At 54.0% G+C, this 5,780-nt stretch overlaps 1 protein-coding gene across 1 annotated transcript in view; it reads right to left on the bottom strand.

The window, feature by feature from the left end:
• The window catches only part of ARHGAP36 (Rho GTPase activating protein 36), a 23,258-nt gene extending 21,766 nt beyond the window's left edge, over positions 1-1,492 (bottom strand). Inside the window, exon 1 of the mRNA XM_054075185.1 lies at positions 1,379-1,492. The gene's annotated coding sequence lies outside the window, so the exon portion shown is untranslated. The remainder of the gene's footprint in view (positions 1-1,378) is intronic.
• Between the last annotated feature and the right edge of the window lie 4,288 nt (positions 1,493-5,780).

The following is a 5,780-nucleotide window of genomic DNA, read 5'->3' as shown; positions in this document are numbered from 1 at the left end:
CTCCTCTCCTCCAGGGTAAACAGCCCCAGGGCCCTCACTGCTCCCACAACCCTTGTTCTCCAGCCCCTTCCCCAGCTCCGTTCCCTTCTCTGGATGTGCTCCAGCCCCTCAATGTCTTTCCTGCACTGAAGGCCCCAAAACTGAACCCAGGATTCGAGGTGCAGCCTCACCAGCACCAAAAACGGGGGCACAATCCTTTCCCTGCTCCAGTTGCTCACTCCATTTTTGGTGTCCCGTTAAAGCTCAGGTGAAGCACAGCCCATTCCTGTCTTGCTTGAGAAGTGGCTTTTGTATTATGAACTGATTAAACAGCACCAGGAGCTGCTCCTTAGGCTCTCCGCTGGCTCTGGCCACCCCTCAGCTTTCTGCCCCTCCGCGTGCTCCCTCCCAAGGCAGGCTGGGTGACCGGCCCCGGCGCAACACCTGTAACTCATCCTGCCGGAAAACCCCTGTGGAAGGGAGAAGCAGCCCTTTAGGATGTATTTCATTTACCAAGGCTGCAGATAAGATGTCAGTCATAAACTTAAACAACTGGTCCTACCAAGCTTTGCAAGCAGAGATCCCTAGACATGGGCTGCCCTGGCTAGAAGAAGGGAACTTTGACAAGCCAGAACATCTGCCCTTGTCAGCTCCTGCGTTTCTGCCAAGCCAGAAATGAAGGATGAGCAGAAGCGGTGCTTGAGCAGGAGCCGCCTGGCAGGACGGGAGCAGACAAACGGACAGCCCCAGGGACAGACACTCCGAAGGGAATTACCTTTCTGCAGGTGAAGGATGCAGCTCTGGGCAGAGCCCTCACTGACAGGGACACGGAGGGATGGTTGGAGCAGAGTCACCGAGGATGCGACTGCCTTGGGACAAGGAGGAGGAAACCTGATAAGGAGCAGGAGCAGAAGAGAGGGCAAACAGGAAGAAGAAGCTGGGACAAGCTGTGCCTTATCTGGCCTGACCGTGAGGGCTACAAGAATAGCCCTGTAAAATGCCCCATCGTGAGCTCTCTGATAAACTCGGGCTTCCACTGTGAATCGCTAAAAACCAGCCTTGCTTCTTGCACGAAGAGTGTATTTATTCTCACGGGAGGCAGCCAGATGGGGGCCACTACCGGCCCCGTCCAGCTCCACCATGGCCAGTCGTGGGGCTCCCGCCAGGGGGTAAATGCCAGTGGGCAGTGAGGTCAAGAGCCAGAGGGCTGCAAATCCCCCTTCGGAAGGACACGCCGTAGAAAGAACATTCCTAACTCAGAAAGAGAAATAAAACTGCCTTTTGCTGGCAGCGTTAATGTGGCTTTTCCTCTCTGCCGTGACTAGAAAAGAAAATCTGCTGATTTTTAGGGCTAGAGCTTATTTAGGAAAATCTCAAGGGAGAAGCTCAGCTCACCCACCCATTCTGTTCCAAAGGAGCTGCACTCACTCCCTCAGTTTTAGCAGTGAAGTTACTCTCTTCCCAGCTGGAACAAAGAGCTGATGTTTACCTTCCTCGTTTCCTTCTCGCAGCACGACTGGTGGCAGCCTGGACTCCCTTCCCTTCGCTTCCCTCAAGATGATGGTTTTCAAAGTGCTGCCCCCACTGTGGCCCTGTAGGAGAACCTTCCAGACCCGCTGACGGGAGAAGTGGAGCAGTGACAGAGCGGAGATGCTGCAGCTGAATGCAGCCGAGGGGAGGAGAGGGGTGAGGAGAATGTGGATTTTCTGCCAAAAGAAATGAGAGCCAGAAACATCATCGTGTGGAGAGAGAGGGCAGGGTTAGATGGAAAGGACCAGCACTTCCCACGCCTGACAATGTTTGTGCCTTGGCAGGGCATCCATCGTTACACAATCCATCTCCTCTGTCCCTGCTCACGCCACGCTTACCTATTGGTAACCAGGATACCTCCCCAAGCATCAGCTGCTCCGGCAGACAAAACCTGAAAGGGAAACTTGCTGCTGGGTGCTGGTTGGTGACAGCCAGTGGACTGTTTCCACCTTGGCTTTCCATGCAGATCTCTCAATAGCTCCATCACAGCATCTTGCCAATGACCAAGTCTCCAGTGCAGAGCTCTAGGCAGCCATCAAGCAACTGTCCCACCCAAGGACAGGCTGAGAGAGGTGGGGTTGTTCAGGAGAAGAGAAGGCTGCAGGGAGAACTTAGAGCAGATTCCAGTGCTTGAAAGGGACTCCAGGAAAGCTGAAGGGAGGGGCTCTGGATCAGGGAGGGCAGGGAGAGGACGAGGGGAATGGGTTTGAGCTGAAAGAGGGGAGATTAAGATGAGATGGAGCACCTCCTTTCCTGGATCAAGCAGCAGAAGCTATGTGAGAAAAAGAAAGCAGCAGCGCCAAGATTTACCCATAAAAAATGTTTATTCCTTAAAAACACAATGTTCACACCTGCAGTGACACAACCATTCAGAACATTTCTTTAGAATAGCTTTCATCTGCTTCCAGCATAGCAAGAACCAGGGGAGCAGGTGGCTCCAGCCCAGCAGAAACATTCCTTTCACTGCTGGTACCGAGTGAGCTGTGCCCAGGGCCCTCGCCAGCTGCTCCAGCTCCAGGAGCACCCACTCCCAGAGCTTCCTGGAGACAGAGAGGGCTTGGCACCTGCAGCGGCATCCCGCGCACCTCCTCACCTTCCAGTGAGCACATCTGCAAAACGGATTTTTCCTGGTGGCAAAGAGCACACAAGATTTGAAGGAAACTTCAGTCCCTCTGGAAGGGCCTTGGTAAAGAAAGCCTGGAGAGGAGAAGCAGCAGCACCCAGGACTCATCTTGGCCCTCATTTGCTTCTACAGCCCAGAGCCATTGCTCCATAGGTCCCAGCTCTGCTCCCTGTCACTCCCCTATGGAATGCCCAGGGCAGTCTGGCACTCCGAGCAGCTTCCCAGCCACACCAGCTCCTGCAGGATGGGGCTCCTGCTGGCCGAGGTGGCCCATCCGAACCATGGCTCCCACTGCACCTGCAGCCAATGCTCTGGAGGATGGGAGCCCAACACGTCCTTCTGCTGCATCAGCTTCCACATGGGCGAAACCCTTCTGGATGCAGAGGCGAGGCCGCGCCTTTCCCAGCTCTCGTGTGCTCTGACCACATCTGCTCTCTGGGCTCTAAGCCACTCCAGTTTTCCTCTGTTTCCTTCCCTATCTTCTAAGGAGAGGTCTCTGCTGAACAAAGACCCCTGACACCACTGTCACCCTTTCCCACTCACAAACACAGATCACCGTGGCCTCTTTCCACCTGCAACCGAAGCAGGGAATGGCAGCAAGTCCCTACTCAGGGCAGCTCTGTGACCACCCCACCTTCCCAGGTGCCGCTGGAGGCTCTGCAAGTGGGACCAACGATGACGAGGGCGATGGCTCATCAAGCCTGAGGGTGTTACCAAGATTAAGTGGGCTCAATTCTTCACAATGAGAATGAGGAGGCCCTGGCCCAGGTTGCCCAGAGCAGTGGTGGCTTCCCCATCCCTGGAGGGGTTCAAGGCCAGGTTGGATGGGGCTTGGAGCAACCTGATCCAGTGGGAGGTGTCCCTGCCCATGGCAGGGGGTGGAACTGGATGGGCTTTGAGGTCCCTTCCAACACAAACCATGACTGGTTAAGGGATGAGGAGCACAAGCAGGGATCTCCTTTATCCTTCCAGTTGCAGGAAATGACAAGGGATGAAACCAGAAGAGTCATCAGATCAATCCCTGGCCCTGAGCATGGTGTCACTGTCAAAGTTTGGGGTTTTGTGGTCATGGGTCGGTCTGCGCCACACAAGGGCTGCTGGGGAGAGGTGGGGTACACCTGGCTCAAAGGATCTGTGCCCAGAAGCGAGCAGGACTCATGGAAAGTGCTTTAAACTGAGTCTGAAGGGGAAAGGGATAAAACCAGGCTTGCTGGAGATGAGCCTGGGGGCAGTTCGCCAGTGTTTGAGGGATAGTGTGTTAGGGAGGTGCTTCAATCTGCCATGGCTCTGAGGAAGAGGATGGAGATACGTGCAACAGCAAAGAAGCAAGGGTTATGGATGCATTAGAAACCACGGAATCGGCCAAGACTCATTAGGTAGGAATCGGAGCTTCTCCCCCAGAAAGACTGGTGGGATCAACAGCCCAGCTGAAGCGCAGCTAAAGCAGTGCACGCAGCATGGGGAACAAAAAGGAAGAGCTGGAAGCCACCATGTGGCAGGAAAACTGATAGGGTTGGCATCACAGAAACCTGGGTGACTGCCTTGAACAATTGGAGCGCTGTGATAAAAGGCAAAGAGGGACTGATGAGGAGAGGTGCCGCGGGAGTCCTGGGTGCTAGGGAGTGGTTGGACTGTCCTGAGCTTGATGACCCAGTTCGTGGCCAGTCACAAGTGGTGTCCCCAGGGCTCCGTGTTGGGGCCGGTTCTGTTTAATATCTTTATCCATGATCTGGATGAGGAGATCGAATGCTCTCACTGTCAGTTTGCAGATGACACCGAGCTGGGCGGAAGTGTCAATCTGCTCAAGGGAAGGAGGGATCTGCAGAGGGACCTGGACTGGCTAGATCCATGAGCCAAGGCTCTGCAGAGGGATCTGGACAGGCTGGATCCATGAGCCAAGGCTCTGCAGAGAGCCCTGGACAGGCTGGATCCATGGGCCAAGGCTCTGCAGAGGGCCCTGGACAGGCTGGGTCCACAGCTGAGGTATTTTACCCTAGATCTTACCAACCTTCTGCAGAGGGAATGGAGAAGCCTGGCCTTTATTGAGAAGACAAGGAAGAGCCTTTGGGTAGATTCAAGAGAAGAATCTGTGGTCTGTGCTGCCGGTAGCACTTCCAAAAACTTGGTCTCCAAAGCAAAAGTGGGTGAAGAAATTTGGTGGCAAGTCACTACTATAACAGAGATCAGAACCAGGCTCCTCTGCACCACCCAGAAAATTAAATAACCTTCCCACACAAAAAGTTATTTCCAGAGTGACTCTGCAATGCTCAGACCACCAGTGGCATTGCCAGAATCACACTTGGCTCCTGGAGACACTGCCTTCTTCTTAGCTCAAACCATTAGTAGAGAAAATAGCTTGAAAAAGAACCAACTGTTGGGCTCAGAGGACTCCGAGCCATCTAAATCATCTTCCGTTTCAATATATCTCTGTTTTTTTATGATAGAAAATCAGCCCAGAAGTCCAATCATACCCTGAGCTGCATCAACAGAAGTGTGTCCAGCAGCATGAGGGAGGGGATTCTGCCCCTCTACTCCACTCTTGTGAGACCCCACTTGGGAGTATTGTGTCCAGTTCTGGAATTCCCAACAAAAGAAGGATATGAAACTGTTGGAACAGGTCAAGAGGAGGCCACGGAGATGATCTGAGGGGGCTGGAGCACCCCCCATAAACAGGCTGAAAGAGTTGGGGTTGTTCAGCCTGGAGAAGAGAAGGCTGCAGGGAGAACTTAGAGCAGCTTCCAGTGCTGAAAGGGGCTCCAGGAAAGCTGGAGAGGGACTCTGGATCAGGGAGTGCAGGGAGAGGACGTGGGGGAACGAGCTGAAAGAGGGGAGGTTGAGATGAGATCTTGGGCTGTCAGGGAGGGGAGGCCCTGGCCCAGGTTGCCCAGAGCAGTGGTGGCTGCCCCATCCCTGGAGGGGTTCATGGCCACGTTGGATGGGGCTTGGAGCCTCTGGTCCAGTGGGAGGTGTCCCTGCTCATGGCAGGGGGTGGAACTTGATGTGCTTTGATGTCCCTTCCAAACCAACCCAAACCATTCCATGATTCTATCAAATACCTGGAAAAATGTCCTTTTTTTCTCCTTTTTGTGGTTCTAGAAACCAGAAAACACTTCTCTGTCGCTGCTTCAGAGGCCAGTCCATGGCTTCT

Source organism: Cuculus canorus, chromosome 10 (assembly GCF_017976375.1).
Source record: "Cuculus canorus isolate bCucCan1 chromosome 10, bCucCan1.pri, whole genome shotgun sequence".
NCBI lineage: Eukaryota > Metazoa > Chordata > Aves > Cuculiformes > Cuculidae > Cuculus > Cuculus canorus.
Note: the sequence above shows the minus strand (reverse complement) of the source record. Positions and strands in the feature narration are given on the sequence as shown.